This window comes from Amblyomma maculatum, chromosome 3 (assembly GCF_055883805.1).
Source record: "Amblyomma maculatum isolate TAMU_Amacu chromosome 3, ASM5588380v1, whole genome shotgun sequence".
In the NCBI taxonomy this organism is placed as follows: Eukaryota; Metazoa; Arthropoda; class Arachnida; order Ixodida; family Ixodidae; genus Amblyomma; species Amblyomma maculatum.
The window spans coordinates 188,400,925-188,422,112 of NC_139346.1; the positions used below are offsets into that span (position 1 = coordinate 188,400,925).

At 43.9% G+C, this 21,188-nt stretch overlaps 1 protein-coding gene and 1 long non-coding RNA gene across 3 annotated transcripts in view; one reads left to right on the forward strand and one right to left on the reverse strand.

Annotated features, from left to right (window-relative positions):
* Positions 1–21,188, forward strand: part of LOC146197214 (heat shock protein 68-like) — a 43,264-nt gene that overhangs the window by 20,112 nt on the left and 1,964 nt on the right. The window lies entirely within an intron of this gene.
* On the reverse strand, positions 1,177–21,163 carry LOC146197215 (uncharacterized). Of its 2 annotated transcripts, XR_014706186.1 has the most exons (5): positions 20,938–21,163; positions 20,516–20,622; positions 19,375–19,466; positions 11,223–11,273; positions 1,177–1,786 (listed from the first exon to the last, which is right to left on the reverse strand). It is a non-coding gene; the product is annotated as an uncharacterized LOC146197215 (long non-coding RNA). The 2 variants fall into 2 exon arrangements; XR_014706185.1 differs by lacking the exons at positions 1,177–1,786; positions 11,223–11,273 and having other exon boundaries at positions 18,133–19,466; positions 20,938–21,159.

Consider the following 21,188-nt stretch of genomic DNA (forward strand, 5'->3'; position numbering starts at 1 on the left):
TAGTGGCGCTGCATTCGCTTTTGCATTTTTCTTCATGGCGCCGTGCTTGAAGCATTTAACGTACGGCGTTAGAGGCAGAAATATGCGCTGTTATTATGCTGTTACATTTCCTCTTTACCGCTGTGGTTGTCATATGCTTTCCCAGTTTTTATAAGTCGGCAACCAGACCCTTACACGCTGTGCTAAAACGTTGTTGTCGTACACTTGCAACGTCGGCGAACCGAGACCACCGACCGATACGCGCAATTCACCTAATCTTGGTAAGTTCGCTCCTATTTAAAAAATGTCCGTGCATCGGAAACGAGCTTAGGAGAGTACAATGATTTCAGCGGCTTCTGCGAGGTTAAAATGGTTCAGTGCCATTTATAATGTCAATGCGTGGGGGCAAGTACAGAACTTGGGTGAGCGCACTAAAAGCATGTTCGGAATGTATCGGCAGGAAGTAATTTATTGTTTCCGATGTAAAAAGTGCCAGTTAATCTCTGAAAAACGACAGGACCGTACAGAAACGTGCACGCAAGATTTGAAGTGATCGATGGTGTGATCAGCTTTACCAGCGCTTAGTTTTCTTTAGTTCGCGTTCTTAGACACGTCGCTCTTTGCACTGCATTGCCGGAGTGAAATAGATTGTTTACTAGGTGGAGGGCTTTTGCTGTGGGAGAAGCCTATTTCATTTACTTCACATACTTTACCACAAGAATCAATCTATTTTGCAGCCTTATCTTTCTTGTACTGCTTCAGCCTTGAAAAGAACAAAGTACATAAAAAAAAAGTTCTGTTGGCAGATAAAGATATGTATTCTGCGGCAAGTTCATGAACAAAAACAAAATGGTAATACACCCCAAGAAACTGAAGCTCCTCCTTGGCAGCTGTCTGCAAAACCTTTCAATGAACTGCCTATCGACATTACTAGAATAAACTCTTTTGTTCTAGAAATGCCTTGATACAAGACTTCGTGTGGAGATTGTGGCCCATGCAGCTTTCACTTCAGGAGCCTTGCTCTTTGCAGATCGCAAGAACACTGGTGGAAGGATGGATGCCATTCACTTGTAGCTGTTATCAGTCGGAACCGTTTCAACTCATCTTGTGGTGAGTATACAGTTCAAAATCTACAAAATGTTTCATGCATGTGATAGTAGCTTATTGATTGAAATAATAAAGATAATTTTGTTTCAAAGTGTGTTGTCCACTAATTATTTTAATTGATGAAATGCTCCGACCAGAAAACGGTTGGTTTGCTCAACTGAGGAGAACATTCTGGCTGAGCTACATGCGTTACAGCAATATGATTAGCAGCAGGTGCACTGCTCATCTCAGGCAGAGTGCTGAATTATGCGATGTGTATCAAAGAAAGCAGTACCACGCATTGGCTGCTAGATCAGTCAAATGTATACTTAGTGGAAACAAGATAAAGTAGACTTCAAATAGAGGCTACTTACTCATTAGCACCCATATAAGTGCAGCCATACAGGTAAAAAGAAAAGCTATACAAGTTTTCCAGAAGCTTCAGTAGTGAAAAATTTGACGTGGTCCAAGGAGTGAACCCTGGACTGTTACTCATGTGGGGCAGTTTGTCTACCAAGTCATCTAACCAGGACAACCAGTGGATGGTGGGGCTAGGCTGAATTTATCAACAATGCACAGGACTATAACTTATGTTTCGATCCCATGGACACCAAAAAGGCCTTCCAGAACTGGCCCTTTATGTCTGATAGTGCACAGCTACACGGTACTATTGCTGCACAATTGTTACTAAGGGCCTTGCACTTGAATGTGCCCATTGGACCTGTAAAGGGACAAAACATGGACCAAAATGTAACAATATGTATTAAATTAGATTATGGTGTAAAAAAAAATGTCTGATTTAGTATAGATCGAGCACTACAATATCCAAGAATTGAGGATTTATTTTAATTTGGCACTGAAATTGCATAAAAACGACTGAAGGAATCTCTTGCGGTGAAACACTGTCATCATCCACGTAACCACGTCTCGGGAAAAAGTCTATGATTTTTTTAATTGCACGTGCTCTCTGTTCTTTAACAAGCGCTCACCTTGTTTTATTGTATTGTTACATACATGATCTCACTAGTGACATAACAATATTTTGAGTGCTGTCCAGTGTGCCTGTCAATAAACTGAATCCAGCTTCAGCAGAGAGTGGCCTGGACTAAATTTGAAAGTCACCATCATGCTTGACATAGCTGAATTAGCCTGAACGTCGGTTTTGGTCCAAATCGGACGAAGTCAAATTTTGAGGGTGGTTTGGACCAAATTAGGGGATCATCATTGTGTTCGCCATTGCCAAATTTTGTCAGTGGGACAGCTCGATAAAAGCTTTGTCAGAGTTGGCTGACAGTGGCGGTGGCTGCTCACTTTGAAACAGTGGGCGTGTATGCTTCATTGATTCGAAAAAAAAAAAAAAAGACTGGCTTTCCGGATTTTCAGTGTGGGCGGAAGCCACATACTCATGAAGAGGATTCTGTCATTTTTCATGCAAGATAAAACCTGAATTCGGATAATTCAAACTTTAGCAAAGCAAGACCGTAGTCATGTGGTATTTTCTTTTCCTTTCATATTTGTGCACTTTGTTTTAATGCTGGAAAAAACAATCGTGCAGGAAGTATGTTAGTAGAAAAAACTGGGTCATTTGTACTTGAACCCCCTCTAAAGCTTAAGGGTACTTGGGCCTAAACTGAATATAAAAAAAAATAGAATAATTAATCTCAACTAATTAACCAATTAGATAAAATATAAGGAATACTCCAAACAGAACTACACGAAGACGAATAATATGTCGTCGGTTTCAGTAAGCTGCAGTGCTCAGCCTTTTTTTTTTTTAATCCTTGGTTTACATTACATAAAACTGTGCGTGCACGTTTGGTCTATTCACCAACATCACAGTGGCCACCAATTTGCTGTTCATGGAGCGTTGCAAAAAACTGCTATGCATGCCTCATCGGCTCACCACAATTTACTCCGGATTTCTTAGCAAAAGCTATCTTCTGGGCAATAAAACGGCACGTGTGAGGTCATGTAAATACCCCTCTGTAAGCTTGTCATGAATAGCCAACAAAAGAATAAAAAACAGACAAATTATGAATAACCAAATTTATTGCTATACACAACAGCACTTGCAGTCTTAAAATGTGAAAGTGCTCAGAAAGACAAGGAAAAACGATTTTGTCTCGTCCACTTCTCTTGTCCTTGTCTTTCCAAGCACCTTCAAATTTTAGGATGCTATACTAGTTAACCCAGCAAACAACTTTGTTAAGCACATGCAATGTAGCTCTGCTATAGACCTTTTTCCAGTCGCGCCTCTTCTTGCAGACGTCGGGCAAGGTATGTTTGGCAGGGCGGGTTACCGAGGCTCCCTCACATATTTTCTGCAGAAATTCTTTCACAATAGTAAGGTAGGTTTATTTTCCAAGCGGCACTTGATCTCTTAGAAGGCAAACCTGGCAGCGTCTTTTCGTTTGTTGCAATAGCAGGCAGGGAAAATGTATGTGGTCCTGAGGGCCAAGTACATGCTAGCAATGCATGTAATTATTGCGCAACAGTTTGTCGCGTCAATGACCCAGCAGACATCTTTCATGGTTTTCACACACGCAGTGAACTGCTGCCCTACTATGTAGAAATAGAGAAGAAGGCTTCACACATGTGCAGTAGCATTACTGAAAATAAGTCAATTGGACCTTTTTCCATTTTATCCTGTCTCCTGCAGCCACCAATATCCTGTGCAGCCACCACTTTGCAGCAATGAACTAGGGTCACTCAGGATTGGAGTGCCTACTGAAGAGATCAGAAGTGAATGGCCCACATACTAGGGGCAATGCCTGACACCCCTGAGTGCTGGGAACGGTTCATAAAGAGCATTTTCATAGGAAGTTTTGTTGTAGGAAAAACAAATTTAAGGACGGTTAGTTCGACTGACTGCAGACGAAATTCACTCACCAATATATTACTACTCTCATTGTGCACTGTGGTGGCTTGGTCATTGGGTGCTTGACTACAGAGCCTGGAAACCCGGCTTCGACACTTGCCATGTTACAATATAGACAAAATGCAAGGTGCCCACGTGCTGTGAGATTTCAGAGTACATACATTGAAGAACCTCACTTAGTCATAATTATCTGCATCCCTCCACTACAGCGTCCCTCATAGCCAGTCAATTTGGAACGTTTCAACCAATCCAATTTTAATTCCATCGTTTTTTCACTCTCCAATTATTCCAATCCCGATTATATTCTATTTCTATTCGTCGTGGCTTTTGGTTCAACTTTGCTAAATCTTTCGTGTCCAAATATCTCCCTCCTCTCCCATAAATGGAGGGCGGGAAATACCTCTTAACACCACCTGCCACAGTTAGTAGGCGAAGGCTTCGCATGGACACTGACGCCGAATGCCTGACATTCTTCTCGGTCAGCAAATGCTGTCGCATCAGTACTCGTATAGTTCATTGCATTAGGCGGACGGGAGCAGAGATGCCAAGTAGTGAGGAGCAGTGCAGTAGCATGCCAAGAGAGGGTGTGCATGTTCTGCCCCTTGAACGATCACCACCGCTAGCCAGACCGCAGTATTATGACTGGCATGATTGTAAATGAAATGCTAACCTCCATTTCCTCAGCTTCTCACGGCTAAGACATTGAAGTTGAGCCCATGTCCTCTGTGGCAACAGAGGCACCATGTGTCAAATAGGTATGACTGCACAGGGCAGTAATGCTTTGTCACTGCCATTTTAATGCGTCAGCATTATGTAGGTATGTCGGCAGTTTCATGTCACCAGAATTGTCATCACAATTACATTTGAACGAAACAAGTTATAAGAAAAAGAATGGGCCAAAAAATCTTGCTGGGTAAATAATTTGATGCATGTGGGTTAACTAGGTAATTAATTAGAGGGGTAATGGCAACATCCAAACGGGTCACGTGGTACTAACTTCCAGTGGCGGGAAATTTGAAATGTTTGAAACGTGAACGAGCGGGAAAGGGCGTGATTTGCGTGCACAAATGGTAGGAATGGTGAGAAAGTGTGTAAAGAGAGGTAATCAGCCAATTGCAATCTGAAAAATTCCAAGAGCGCTGCAGGATCTGCAGCGGAGAAATGCGAAAGCCTGAAGAACGGAAATCTGAGCTAGTCGGTGCATTGCAAGATCAAAAAACAGCGCGGCTACTTGGGACAAACAGAGAGGAGAATAGCGGACAAGCGCTTGTCCGTTATTCTCCTCTCTGTTTGTCCCAAATAGCTGCGCTGTTTTTTGATCTTGCGAAAGCCTGAGCATTGCTGCTGCACACGGTACATTGCATGCCTCTTGTTGAACACAACCAGTGTGCCATTGAACGCATCACAGTTCACCACCCTTCTATAATTGGTTTACAGGAAAGGAAAGGTGCAGTATCTGTTACTCGCGGAATCCCGCTGACACATCTTGCGGACAACACAGCAATGAGCATGCTTACGCATTTCTCCAGTACAGATCCTGCAGTGTTCTCGAAAATGTTCTGCTAAAAGGAGTGAAACAGCAATTATGCAGTGTTTTTGATGTCAGGCGACGTCCTTCAAACTTGTGTTTGAAGTGCAGCCTGGACTGCCCTTGACTGTTCTTGGTGCTAAGAAACTACACTAGTTCTATCGCTGGATGAAAGTGTTCCAACCCTAGTTCTCCCATTCAGCACCATTAAAGGCTTCGTCCCCCAGAAAAGCCATTGTCCGCATTATGAGCAAAAAATCATGGGCATGGCTCTGGCAAGTGGTAGCTGGCAGACGACATGGTCATGCATGGCTAGTCATTGAGTTGTGTGATGGCATGAGACGTGGCATGGCCGAATTGGTAGGCGCTGCCAACACAGGTGTGACATGAAAGGGTGAAATCGGAATCCAGCCCTTCAGGACCCCTAGGCCACGAAGATACCTTTGTGTGGCTTGGTTAAAATGGTGCTTTAGATCTTTGTCGCGGTGGTTTTATAATGTGGTATCTTGCGACTATGTATGGGACAATGCAGCCGCAAGTTAAAAGCTTCTGAACAAGTGAGTGGCAAAGTGTGTCTACACGAAGGTCCACAAGGAAAACCGGCAACTGGCGTCATTAACGCTGGCATGCCATGACCTTAAAGGAAGAGTTTAAGTCCCCCCCCCCCCTTCCCCCAATATTTTTATGAGCTCAGTATTCATTTGCAAGTTAGCGCTTTGCCCTGTGTTTCTTTCACGTCACTGTCTGTTTTGCACTTCAGACCTCACCAAAATGAGTAAACCCCACTAACTAGTCCAAGAAACAGCCCTGAGGAGTTATGTATTCATTTCCTTTTTTTATATAAATTTGTCTTGTTCATGCAGAGAAAGAACTGTAATAAAAGAATTTGTTGAATGCTGCGACAGTTATAGTACTCTCCGCTGAGTTCCAGAAATTTCACAGAGTACAGAAGCTCAACATAAAATATGAGAATAAACTGGAACAATTGGTTAGAAAAGCTGCCCTTGCAGCATCCTTCTTTGGCTGTGCCTTAAGCGCGGCTGCACAAGAGGAGGACAACAAAGAATGTACTGGGCCGGAGGCACGTGCTGCCACAGCTCAGTAGTTTGGTTATGCCTTAAAATGTGTGGGAAGCTTATATTTCCCTGCGACCTAGAGCACCACATCTACAACTGATTGCCTAGGACTAGAGGATGACTGAAGCCGGCACCTGCTCTACAGAGCCGCCCTTACTCTCGCAGAACGTTTCATCATTGCAACTTTGCCTTTCACCCTTCTGACCCCAGAACTCGCAAATGTGGTTTCTCCAGATTGAGGCACAACTCGGCCCTTACCGTTAGAGGTGTGCGAAGGCTCGGTTTAGCCCAAAAGCTCGTACTCTGGCCGCTCAGAAGCTCTGTGCCTCAAGCTTGGGCGGGGCCAGGCCGGACACACCAATCCAGAGTATTCACAACTTTTTTAAAGGCACGAATATGGTTGTGGTGTGCTAGGCGTCACAATACAGCAGTATTTTGCAGCATCTTTCCCACACAAGAGTGTGTGAATTCTCTATACAGATGTTTATGCACCTTTACACCACACACCCCTGGCATGAACAGATCTTTGCTAGCTGTCAACGACCAAGCAGAAGGGCTGCTTGTGGGCTATCGAATTTTGACTTTTGTCTCTTCCTCTTCGGCAGATGTTTAGGTATCAGTTTCCAGATTCGCGGTATGCTGTCAGCTCTTCCACATCTGTTGTGCCAGGCCTCAACAAGCCTCAGTAGAAATGGGCCGTAGCACCTAGTCAAAGCATCTGCGGTCCACAACCTTGTCGGTGCCATGAAAAACACGCAGTGAGCAAGATAAGCTTACCGAGTACTTGGCCACAGAATCAACCCCTTGCTCAGAGGCCGCGTGTTTTTGGTGAAGTGAGGAAACCATGTACCTAAATCTTTCCTTTCTTGCTAAGAACACATTATTCATTGCAGCCACAAGTTACAGCAGTAAAAAGAACTTCAGCGTTGCTGGATTCACAATCCAGGAGTGCCACAAATGTCTTAAGCATTCATCAATGCATAAATTGTTCTTGCGTAATAATATAAAAAAATTAATATAATTCTATGTTGTGCTGTGCCTCTATATTCTACAAATTTCAATCTTAAACGCGACAACTGAGCATTTCAAGGTCAACTCATTATTTGGAAATTATTTCTTTCTGTATCATTCTGGGCCAGACCAGGGCCTTAAAGGGCCATTAAACAATATTTGCTCTAATATTCTAGTGAAAGAAATTTATAGAGATGGTCTTTGTGAGTGTTTGAGTCAAACACTTTGCGTGGAGACAATTGACAACTAATTTTTAAAAAGTGCTCCTGGTTAAAGCTCTCAACTGATTAGGGCGACCTCCATCGGGGCTTGCTGGTTGTGCCCGCTCACTGGATGCTCCCAGGTGACCCGGGCAGAATGGAACGTGGTGGGGTGCCGTCTCAGCTTGTTTTCATTTTTTTTTTCTTCCGTGGCGGCATGCGTCAGGTTAAGCGTGCAGAGGACGAGCGCCATTTCAGTCGCCAATATTTTCGGTATTACTGACACTAGCATAAAAATTTGTGTGTTGCAAAGAGGACTGATAGGATACATATATCTAGAGTGCGTTTTCTAGTTTTCGTAAATAGCTCTTCGTGGGCCCTTTAAGTCTGAACACGTTGCCATGCCAGACTTGGTCTGTAACACAGATTCCAAGCTAGCTCGGGCTCAGAATTTCGGCCCGTGCACATCTCTACTGACTGCATAACCTCACAAGGTGATTTAGTACAATCATGTATCTGCGCTCTCTCCTGACATGATCAGTGACCTGCAGGATATTCTTATAAACTCATGGGAGATGCCCTCATCAGCACCTCAAGACCAAAGTACCCGAGAGAACTATGGCGTAAGAACGCTCTCACCTACAGCAGCTCCTTACTGGTGGACCTTGACGACTGTCGCCTTTCACAACTGCTTCACCGGATTTGGCAGCTCCTCGGTGAGGACTCACCACCCATGTTCTGCTGCTTCGAGAGCTCTTCTTCAGCTCTTGCTGATGCCCAAGCATCTGCATCTTGCCTTCCCAGCGGCCAGTGACACAACCATGGAGCTGACCAACCAGGTTCATGAGGTGGCCTTCCAGCAAGCCACAGCTGTCTCACCACTGGCAGACTCGGCAATTTCCTGCCTCGAGGCCTGTACTGATGAGCTTACTACCTCAGTTGACACACTCAGGAGCCTGTCCCAAGAGACCATTCACCATATTCCAGTCACCACTTTCCATCGCGCACAAAGAGCCATAACTTAACACTGCTGGTATGACTGGCAATTCCTACATCCTGCCACCAAGTGCATGTCTCGTGGTTGGGAAAAACCCCTCAAGACCATTAATGGCAACTCGTGGCTCCCCAATGCGGCCACCTTTCGTGGTTTGGTTTGTGAGGTTTAACGTCCCAAAGCAACTCAGGCTATGAGAGACGCCGTAGTGGAGGATTCCGGAAATTTCGACCACCTGGGGTTCTTTAACGTGCACTGACATCGCACAGCACACGGGCGCCTTCCTTTTCGCCTCGATCGAAAAGCGGCCGCCGAGGCCGGGAGTCGATCCCGCGTCCTTGGGAACAGTAGTCGAGTGCCGTAACCACTGCGCCACCCCGGCGGAGTCCTTTTGTGGTAATTGACAAGACCTGTCATAATCCGTTCCTTGTCAACAATGGTGCAGAGGAGTGATCCTTAAAAAAAAAAGCCATCTTGCCTAGCTGGCAGGGCAATCGCAACGGGCTGCCATCCCTTCGACCATAGTGACATATAGACTTCGCTCCCTCACCCTCAACTTGGTACCCTGCCACACATTTTGATGAGTGTTCGTCATCGCTGATGTTGACCCAATCATCAGCGCATATTTCTTATCGTACTTTCACTTGGGCTTCATTCAGCATGCAGCCCGACAGACAGCTTCACTCGGCTATCTATATCTGGCGTCGAGTCTAACCTTGTCCCCACTGGCATCGGCATGCTGATACCATCACCTCCTTTGAGAACATCCCGGTGTGATTTCAGTAACTGGCAAAGCGTTTAAATCTCACCCAGCCACCAAAGCATATGGTGTGACCACCACCACCAGCACGATCACACCTCTTGTTTGGTGGTCACCTGCTAAACGGGAGTTCAATCATGATGCAACTCGACATTATACACCCATCATCCAGCGCATGGGCTTCATTCCATCTCATATCTAAAAAAAGATCCAAGTGACTGGCGTCCGTGCGGTGACTATGAAGTGTTGAATGCCAAGACTGTCCACGACAGCTATCCACTGCTTCACATCACATCTGAATGGCTGCACCATTTTTAACAAAGTGGACCTGGTTAGGCACATCACCAGATACCCACTGTGTTTGCCAGCATACCTAAAGCAGCCATCACAACTGCGTTTGGGCTGTTAGAGTATGTGTGGATGCCCGTTGGACTTCAGAACCCAACTCAAACCCAGCTGTGTTCGCATACATCGATCATTGATGTATGCGAACACAGTCAGCAATATGTCTATAGATAACGAGAACTACCTGCGTGCAGTTTACAGCACCTCCAACAGCACGGCCTGGTTGTGAATTCTGAGAAGTGCGTATTTGCCGCTTTCATGCTCACTTTTTGAGCCATCACAACTTATAGCTGAATTGCCAATTGCTAATATTTACTTATTTGTCAACTTTTGCAAGAGTGAAATTCTCGCGGGAACAAAAAAAAAAAAAAATTCCTTTGCAGGGTTCGACTGCATGTGCTCCACATTTTGACGGTTGAAAATGAAAGTTGCAGTGCTCCGCAACCATTATGATCTGCTGAAGTGGACTAAAGCATAAGTCAATGCAATGGGTGCCAGAGGTTTATATGTGAAATACCCCATTTTTACTTTCAAATGAGGAAGTGCTTACTGAGAAGTTCGAGGAAGAGAGAGATGCGTGCAGACTGTTCTGGGCTTTGGGCCGTTTGCAAGCAGCCTTCATTATTCAAACGTTGACCTGTATTAAACCCATTTCATCCGCTACATTTGGTGGAGGTGCTGGGTAAAACATCCTGGGAATCTCCAGCCAGTGCCTCGTCGCAGCCGTTATGTGGCAGGTGTTTGCCACCTTTATCTTCTCAAGAGTACCTTCCAATAGCTACCATCCAAGCGACGCAGACTCAGGAACAGTGAGCTGAAGAGACGACGACCTAGAGATCAGCAAAGCGGCTCAGAACGGCTCAGCTTACTGAAGTGAGCCGGCTCATTTAACGGTTCACCGGCTCACTTAAGCCTGGGTCGCTCAGGAGCGAACAGTGGTCTATTGGAGAGAGAGAAAGCCAACTCTGCCTCTCTCTCGTTCACTGATACGCACCCATTCGACCTCCCGAAACTTAACGAAAGCGTGGAAATATTTGTGTGTCCATCCTATCTCCCCTAATGGTGACTACAAAATCTCAGTAAACAGCAACATCCATATTTTTTAGGCTCGATTCTTACTCTTTATGTCCACTTTATGTCCACGAAGTCCAAGAGAGGACTTCGTTCTTTTCGTACCCTATCGTTTCAAAATTATCTGAATAACATTGGCCATCATTAAACACACTGAGAATCATCCTTAATAAATACTTCGGGCCATCAATCTCTAGCCCAAAATCTCTTGTGGACTGACTGTTAATAAATACTGATAGTGACAATGTAGACAGATATAGATAGTGAATTATAAATATAGAGAAAGCAGATTACCTGATTCGAGGTCCCTCTTATATTCCCGGAGACAGTGAACTCAGGAGGAGCCTGAAGTATAAATGCATCATTTTTTTTAATGCAGTGTGCGCTTTGTAGCTCGAGTCCGCGTTAGTCCTTTTTCACTTTCTAAATCTCCCCTCCCCCCACATGCTTTCTCTAGCTGATTCGTTTTTCGTATATTCCTATAACCCTGTTCAACTTTGCGACAGTTTTTCTCAATGCCCACAGCTCTCAGCGCCCCGGCTTCTCCCACTGCTTCCTTTATTCCTGGCAACAGGTTTCTGGCCCGGTCCCCTAACCCAAACTTGTTCAACCTTCCTGTTTTTGCCGCCACATACATACACCGACCGTATTTAATTAATTCATTCATTTTGTATCTACTTCAAGCCGAATCGCTCGCCATTCATGCTGTGAAGTGTGGTTTTAATTTTCATAAAGCATCTGTTCCCGTTTTGAGCACACGACGCGCTGCAGTCAGTGCTGTTCATGACTGAACCAGATATTTTTTTTCTGCTGGGCTGGCTGCGGAAGGGGCCATGCATTCCACATTCGCCCTGTTGTAATGCAGCTTGAGAAAACTACACATAGCAATTATTGAAAGCAAAACAAAAGACGCACAAAAACAGCGGCGACCACCCGAAGCATACACACATTGCGGCTGCCAGGTCGCCGGCGCGGAGCCTCGACACGGCGCCGAAGCAGCCGACCAACTACCTGCGAAGGATTGTGCAGACAGCACACTTTTTTCTTTTCTTTATATGCCGGCCCAATCCACCTGTGCCTGACCACTGGAGTTGCTTTCTCGTACTGCTAATAGATGGCGCTAAAGTAGCAGCAAACAGAAGACCTAACTCTGGCAGAACGGTTCCTAACAGCACTCCAAAAGAAACGCTGCTCACGGTTCCCGATGGCTCACTGAACCAGCGGCTCTCCAAAAGAACCACTGCTCACTAAGCGACTGCTCTCCAAAAGAGTGGCCGCTCAGTGAGTCGCCACTCATTCTCGCTCTTTTAAAAAAGTGGCTCGGTCAAAAGACAGTCGAAGGCGAGGAGATGTTTGCGAGGAAGGGCGGGAAGCATGGCCTCAGAGATCACCCCCGCAAGCGTGGGGATGATCTCGGAGGCAATATGGGACAGCAGACACTTTCTCACAACACTAATAGATGGCGCCGAATTCAGAGGATAGGGAGCCTACATGTTGCGCCGCGGCGCCCGGCTTAGGGTGGTGACATCTCATGCTAGGGTTCCCTATTTTGGCTAAAAACGGCAGTCAGGCTTGGTGGGCCGCCATGTTGGTTCCCAGTTAGTGCGGAAGCACTTAAGCAGGTATGACAGCGATACATCTATAAAGGATGATCATGCACAATGAAGAAAAAATACAGGACTCCGTCGCGCCGCAAAGGAGTCCTTTGTTCCCCTTACTTTTTCTTTCTTGTCAGTGTCGAGACTTCCCACAGTATTTGGTTTCAGTATTTAATTTCTAGGGAGCTTCGCAGGACAAAGGCTATCGATCGAACGGAGCTTCAAAGCAGTGGAGAGACTGCTAGAGGTTGTGGAGGATATGCAGGAGGTGCGCCTGCCAAAGACACCCTAAATCTGCGTACCAGGTTATTAATGGAAGGCTGAAAAGAGTGGGCATACTGAATAGGGTTAATAAAATCTGTCGTGCTCCAAGCAGTTAAAAAGGCAAAGACACCAGACCTCTCCCAGGCCTCGAGCAGAAGCGGCTTGGTGCCTGAATATCCAAGAATGATGAGCGGACAGCACACAGGGGTGCAACAGCTGCACCAATTGCATATTTTGATACGGCTACATATTTCTGCACCAAGCTGTGCATTAAGCGTGAAATTTGCGCCATGCTGTGCCAAAATGCCCCGACTATCCACAAAAGTTTGCCATACTCAGTGACAACTTTCTGCGGCCGTGATATAACCAATCACGATGCTTCAGACACTGTAGCATGCGTCACTGGCATTTTAGTTTTATTTTGAGATGGCGTCATGGCATTCCAATGGCTACTCATATTTTCTTTGCATCCATGTGCTTTCACCGCTTTCCAGTTCAGTCACTGTCTATGCGCTGAAGGAACCCTATAACGCAAGTGGGCTGTTTGTGACAAGGCACCACTGCTATTGCTTCCGTGGTGGGCCGTAGTGGTACTTGTGATTTTGGAGCAATACTTCAACCCTGCATTTTAAGTGCTGCATGTTTTTATTGGATGTATCTTAGTTTTTTATGCGGCTCATGGAAGTTTTCGATATCCTGTTGGTTCATTCATGTACACTAAGGTTATTTTTATACTGTCTTGTCGATAGACTCACTTTCCCATCATCAGATAGTGTAGGAGGTGGCTTCTGTGTTTCATCATCAGCCTGACTATACCCACTGCAGGGCGAAGGCCTCTCCCATCCGCTTGACCCCTGCGAACTTCTCAACCTCATCCGCTGCCCCCTGCTACGCTTTCCTTCCCTTGGAATCCAGTTTGTTACCCTAAGCGACCATCGATTATCCTCTCTTTGCATTACATGTCCTGCCCATGTCCATTTCTTCTTCTTAATTTCCACTAGAATGTCGGTAACTTGAGTTATTCTGACCCACTCTGCACGCTTCCCATCTCTTAATGTTACCCCTACCATTTTTCGTTCCATAGCCCTCTGAGTTATCCTCAACTTAAGTAGAACCCTCTTGGTTAGCCTCCACGTTTCAGCCCCATAGGTGAGTACAGGTAAGATGCAACTGTTGCATACTTTCCTCTTGAGTGATACCAATAAGCTGCTAGTTACAATCTGCGAGTGCTTGCCAAATGCGCTCCATCCCAATCTTATTCTTGTTATTTCCTTTCCATGGTCCGGGTCTGCGGTTACTACCTGTCCTATGTAGACATATTCGCCTACTACTTCCAGTATTTCGCTACCTAATGTAAACTGCTGTTCCTTCCCGAGGCTGTTGAACATTACCTTAGTCTTCTGCATATTGATTTTTAAGCCTACCTTTCTACTTTTCCTGTCTAAGTCATCAATCATTATTTGCAGTTCATCCCCCGAGTTACTTAGCAAGGCAATGTCATCAGCAAATTGCAGATTACTGAGGTATTCTCCATCTACCCTGATCCCTAACTGCTCCCATTCCAAGTCTCTGAATACTTCCTCTAAGCAAGCTGTGAATAGTACTGGGGAGAGCGTCTCCTTGTCTAACACCTTTCTGTATGGGAATTTTGTTACTTTTTTATGCAGAACTATGATTGCTGTGCACCCACTAAATATATCTTGCAGCACTTTCACGTACGACTCGTCTACCCCCTGATTTCGCAATGCCTGCATCACCGCCGAAGTTCGTGCTAATACAACTGGAGGTGGAACATGTGAAATTTATTTCGAACATCAGAAGGTCGAGAAACGCACAGCAGCCTAGCTATTGAATTCCATAATGCCGTAGTGGAGCCCAAGACTGCCAAAATTAACATTTATGCATGCTGCAACATTGAAGTACTATAAGGTATGCATTGTGCATGAAATACATAACCTAATAATCGTCCACCTCTCCTTAATCAAAATATTGTGTCAAAGCCACCGCCAGTCCACAAGAAGTATAATTTACAAGCCGAAGATGTGCTCGCTCGTCGGTTTTCTTTGCTTAAAACTTGCTTTCGGCATTTGCCATTTCGCCTTTTGGTCGGCGTTTCTTTTTGTCCGTTTCTGTATTTGCTTTTTAATCAACATTTTGTCTTTGCACTGCGCTCGCTTCTGGACACAGGCTGATCGCAGTCACTGCTTCAAATTAAGCTCTTTCGGAGCTGCCCTCGCACGACACGAGCTGTGGATTTCGCAGAGAGTAAAACAATGTTTTTTGAGCCTTGCAAGCAACATAAAGTCCCATGATTAAGGTTGTCAAACCGTGCTAAATGAAAAAAAAAAAAAAAAAAAAAAAGGCATATTCTCTAGTTTTTTTTATTTAGCCTCTTCAATTTTATGATTCACATTTTTGTGTGTGTGATAGCATGCCTAGCAGTACAAAAAGCTTATTTACAAAAATAAATACACGCAGCATCAGTGATAGGTGGCCTTTGCTAGATTTCCTTATCGCATTCATACAGTCCGATATTCACACCTCTTCATTCTTTTGTGCCGAAAGCAAAGTTTCTTCCATGTTTAACAGCTCCAAAATTTGAATTTATTTATTTATTTATTTATTTATTGATACTGCAATCCAGTTTAACAAAACAGGCAAAAAAATAAACAATAATTACAGTGCAAGTTGAAGCTCTTCTGAACAATTATTAATAAAACCAAACATATACAACACAGCAGTGAAATAACAAAAGCAATAAAGAGAAACTAGGTTATATGTTGCGAGAACAACGTCAGTGATGGCTGCAGCACTTCATTGTCAGTGAGGTTATTCCAATCGGAAATAGTTCGTGGAAGGAATGAGTATTTAAAGCAGTTATTTCGAATGCGAAAAGGAGTTAAAGTTAGCTGGTGTCGTTGTCGGGTTGCGTATCCGGACGAAAAAACAAGCAAATCGGTGAGTTCTGATCTGTAGTGTCCTTTAATTAATTGGTACAGAAATTTAAGTCGTGCACAACGATCTCGCTCAGTTATTGTCGGAAGGCCAGCTTGAATTAAAAGGTGTGTTACTGATGTACGCCGGTAATTATTATATATGTATCGTGCCGCCCTCTTTTGAACTTTCTCTAATTTATTCATGTTAGTTTGCGTAAATGGATCCCAAATGATTGAAGCATAATCTAAGGTAGGCAGAACAATAGATTTGTAAGCAAGCAGGCGTACAGATGGGGTAGACAACCGCAATGCCCGTCTCAAGAAAAAGTTTACGGAAAGCGTTACACGTTATGAGATCAACATGTTTATTCCAACTAAGATTGTTACTGACCCAGAGCCCTAGATATTTATATTCTGCCACTTCAGTTAGTGTCATGCCGTTAATACAATAATCGAAGGGTAAGACTTTCTTTTTGTGAGTGATTCTCATTAGTACAGTTTTTTCAAAGTTAATGGACATTTGCCATGCTTCACACCATGCGAAAACTGTTTGTAACGCACTATTAAGTAGTTGTTGATCAGACACATTTCTCACTTCTGTATAAATAACACAGTCATCAGCGTAAAGTCTAATTTTTACAGGAATGTTAACAACAATATCATTAATATATATTAAAAATAGCAGAGGACCAAGAACAGAGCCCTGAGGGACGCCAGAGTTAACTGTAAGCCTGTCAGAAGAATGATGGTTAAAGACAACGAATTGTTCTCTATTTGAAAGGTAGGCTGATATCCATTTTACTAATTGTTTGTTATGAAGTATTGTATCCAGTTTATAAATTAGCTTTTCGTGAGTAACCTTATCAAAAGCTTTCGAGAAGTCCATAAATACGGCATCAATCTGCGTTCCATTGTTAACTGACGAGGCGAAATCATGTATAGTTTCTGCTAACTGTGTACAAGTTGAGTAACCCCTCCTGAATCCATGCTGATATTTAGTAAAAAAATTATTAGCTTCAAGAAAGTTTGATATGTGATTGTGAATTATGTGTTCAAGTAGTTTACAAGCAGTTGATGTGAGTGAAATAGGGCGGTAGTTCTTGATTAATCGCTTGTCTCCACTTTTATGAAGCGGTTTCACTCTAGCAGTCCCCCAGTCTCTCGGCACCTGACCCTCATGTAAGGACCTTGTAAATATAACAAATAAGTACTTAGATGTCCATTGTGCATATCTTTTCAAAAAGGCGTTAGGTATGTTCTCTGGTTTAGGTGATTTCTTTATGTCAAGGTTAAGTAACATGTTTAAAATGCCATGCTCACTAACTACAACGTCATCCAGAGGCGGGAGGGAAGCTTCAAATTTCGGAAAAATGTTATTGTCATCATTAAACACGGACTTAAAATGTTTATTGAATTCATTAGATACTGTTTTTGCATCACTGACCAAAACACCTTTGATTTCAAACTCATTATTAACCTTTGATGTTGGGGAGACCAAACGCCAGAATTTCCCGGGAGACTCCGAGATAAATTTGGGTAACGATTCTTCAAAGTAACGCTGTTTGTCAGCGATAGTGTTTTGTTTGAGCTGGGAGCTAAGCAAACTGATCTTTTGTTCTAATTCCGGAGAATTACTAGTTGCTTTTTTCTTTTTCATCCGTTTCAGTTTTCTTTTTAACTGCAGTGTCGCCCGAGAAATCCATTTTTTTTTTTTCTTGTGAGCTGCTCCAAATATGAATTTTATTGCTCTAAAACGAAGATTTTGCTGCTCCAAAAATCGCTACAAATCTTATTTGAGCTTTTGCACCCCTGAGTACATCCTTTTAATGAACCACAGTGTGAGTAATCAGTAGTCTTTCTTGAATGGTTAGTAATAGTGCCGGCTCACTATTTCCTTATCTCAGCATCATTCCACATTAAAGCAATGTGGTGGGTTCGACTTCCACTTCCAATTTTCTCAAATGTGTACCAGCTATGGCCCAGCCTGGTGCTTGGCTTACCAGGGCTCATGGCTTAGGAAAGGAGGAAAAAGGAACTGTATATGGGCTTCTGCTGCACGAAGCGGACTTAGGGTTGTCTAATGGTGGAATGAATCGTGAATTTTGGTTCATGGCCCTTTTCCTGGAGTGAACTAGAATACCTTTCCCAAGCATCTTATCTCAGAAGAGCCCAGAATCAGGCCGGGAGAAATCTTGTACCCACCAGCACCAGGATCGAAACTGGTACCTCCTGAATGTGAGGCAGATTCTGTCACAAGGCCATCATGCCTTGGTGGGGTAGTAGCCCTTGCTCGGGTTCTCGTTCTAATGGTGCTCAACGTGGCTTTGGAAGATCTTAAAAAAGCTTAATGATCGTTCATGAATTCAGAAAGGCCTTGGTCAAAGGTACGCTAGTGTGTGCAGTACATTTTCGTCTTTTTTTTTTTTTTTTTTTTTTTTTTTTTTTTTTTTTTTTTTTTTACAGAGCACTTGGGGTGGATTCACACACCAGATCCGTGTCATTCCGTGATGATTATGGTTAAAGGATAATACTAAGTTTGTTCTTGAAAGAACTGACCAAGCTAGAAAAAATTTCATTGCAAGAAGACATCAGTGCTCAGCATACTCACCAATGTTCTTAAAAAAAAATAATATACACTGGGACGAGCTGTCTGAAAATTTTCAGGAACCTCATAGCTGTGCTTTTTATTTCTGAAACTTAGCCATTGTCAAATATGTTAAACTAGCATGTAGAACAATGTTTCTGTAACACTGATAGTCTTTACCTGAACACACTCGCACACACACAAAAACTGGATCGGTGAAATTTTGTGTTTAGCTCTGCACAAATTTAGTTAAGCGGCAACAAATTTCATGGATATATATTTTATAGACAAACAATGCCATGAAAACTAAAAGAACAGTGGGCAATTAGATTATGTACTGACCAAAAATATTTTGTCATTTTTGTTTTCTTGGGGTATTGTACTAAACTTAAATCTAACATATTGGACCAGCCAAAGACACGGGAACACAAGAAAAAGAAATGCTGCGCATTCAGAAGGTACCAGGTTTGATTCCAGGTGCCGCCAGGTACTCAACAGTTTTCCAACTGGTACAGGATTTCCCCTGACCTGATGCTTGGCTCTTTTGGGGTGAAATGCTTTGGAAATGGGTCTCAGACCAAACAGTGTTGTCCCATGTACTTCTTTGTATTGAGTTCCCATGTCCTTGGCTTCCCATGTCCATGTCCAGCAAGTTAGGTTTGCAATAACTGGTCTGCATGGCCACTATGTAAAAAAATATATATCAGGAAGCACTACAGATATGTCGCAATAATACTAGCTGTGCCCCCCCCCCCCAACAGGGTAGGCACCTAAATTCACCCCTGCTACCGTGGTAAATATGCTCTTGACCTCATTGGATTTTCTCCCTGTCCATTGCCCGGACAGACTGTTTCCATATTGGGACATAGATACATGCTTTAGTGAAGGCCTCCAGAAATTTCAACAACCTTGTCTTTAACTTTAAATGTGTGTCAACATCGCACAGTTCACGGCATTGCTTTTCACCTCCATTGTAAAGGGACTGCCGCAACCAGGATTTCATCCTGTGTCCTTGGGTTTAACAATTGAGCACCCTAATCCTGTGCCACCGCAGTGGCTATTACCTATGTGGGGACGGAATCAAGATGATGAACAAAAGCTGCAAATCGTCTCCAAGGGGTTCCTGTTTCAGCACACGCACCAAACAGGGAAGGGCCTGGAAATCAGAACAATGCAATAAATGCCGGCTCCTGGGAAAGGTAAGACATGAATGATCCCGCTGCAACACAGAATGAAAGTATAATGCTAGTAGCTGTCACATGGCACTCACATGGAAACATTTAATGCTCTATCAGTAAAATAAATTGGCCTCAACCAAAAAGAGCAAATAAAATTTGCCCCTAGTGTTAGCAGTGCATTTGCTGTTTGCAAGATAACATATAGGAAAGCGTGAATATGATTTGGCAGTGTAAACCAAAGAAACACGGAGATGAAGAAATGATAAAACAAACTTGGCATTTCCATGTGCGTTCCTTTCGTCCTTGGCCTGTTCGCACAGCCAAACCACACTGCAGTGGTGTGCCAGCTAGCCCATCAAAGCATGCTACTGGAAAGCTCTTCGAGCAATTATACAATTCTATTTTCTACCATGACAGGCCTACGTGGGCACTAGTATCTCTATATGGAACAGACTGGTTCAGCCTAGTCCCACCTTGTGCACCTGAATGCCCTCTCACTGTATTTGACAGCTACTGGAAAATATGCACCAGCATTTATTTTGGTAACGCGCTACAGCTGAAAGAAGCGATTTCACCAGCTCTAGTCAGGAATACAAAAAGGATCTATACAATGGCCACAGAAATAGCACTGTCACTGAGTAGATTTGCTAGTGAACATTGAAAAACATTTTTTTTACCGTGCCCATCAACAGCAATTACCTTGTATGGTGCACAAGACAATATACAGTCATAACTAGAAACAGAATTTGAATTCACCTAGAGTTGATGCAAAAATGTCATTAATATTATCACGCTTAGCTAAAATGTAGTCGTATGACCGGGTTAGTCCTATCTAGTGGTCAGAACAGTCCGGCAGATATGTACTGGCACCCCCACCCCCCTCACCCTTTTCTACTGCTTTGGTTGTCACGGTGCTGACCGAAATGCATGCCCAGTGCCCCAGCTTCATAAATAAGGTAACTTCTATTTCATATAGTAGCGCTCTTGTGGAGCAACCTGTTTTTGCCAGCACACATTTTGTACCCACCTTTCATGAGGCACAAGGCATTCATGGTGCAGGACAGCCCATGAGCAGAAGCTGCGACGTAGCCAAGATCCCAAAATCGCTGTGCAGCAAGAGTATTTCGGCACACACTGAAACAAAAAATAGAAATGGTTGCTCTTGCTAAGACAGGGCTATTTGGGAGCAAAACGGAGGCGCACTCGAAAATGAGCCGCCGGCGACCGATCGAAGCACGGACTGCTTCCTGGCGCACGGAAAAGAGCTTCGTAGATCCTCTACGCTTCACTTGAAGCCACCGACTCACAGCAAGATGCCGCAAAAAGAATTGAGATCACTTAGCAATAACGCATCGATGCAGACAAGCTGTAACGTGAGAAGAGCGGCGCCATGAGGAAAGTACGGGATGCCACCGTAAGTGTTTTGCGCTGCATTTTCGCTGTACTTACGAAAGTCTGAAGAAACTTGCAAGGATGGGTGCCGCCCAGTCTATTTTGCAGAATACATTCCAGTCTGGTGAATCTGAAACACGGCGCGAACAAGCCTCCCGCTTGCACGCTTGCTTGTACCACTGCGCGCCAAAATTGAAAAGGAAAAAAAAAAAAAAAAAAAGCACCTGCGGCTGCGGAGGCGGCGATAAAAAAAAGCGTCTGGGTACGAGAGTACACGCAAGCAAAAAACAAAAATAAGCAATTTATTA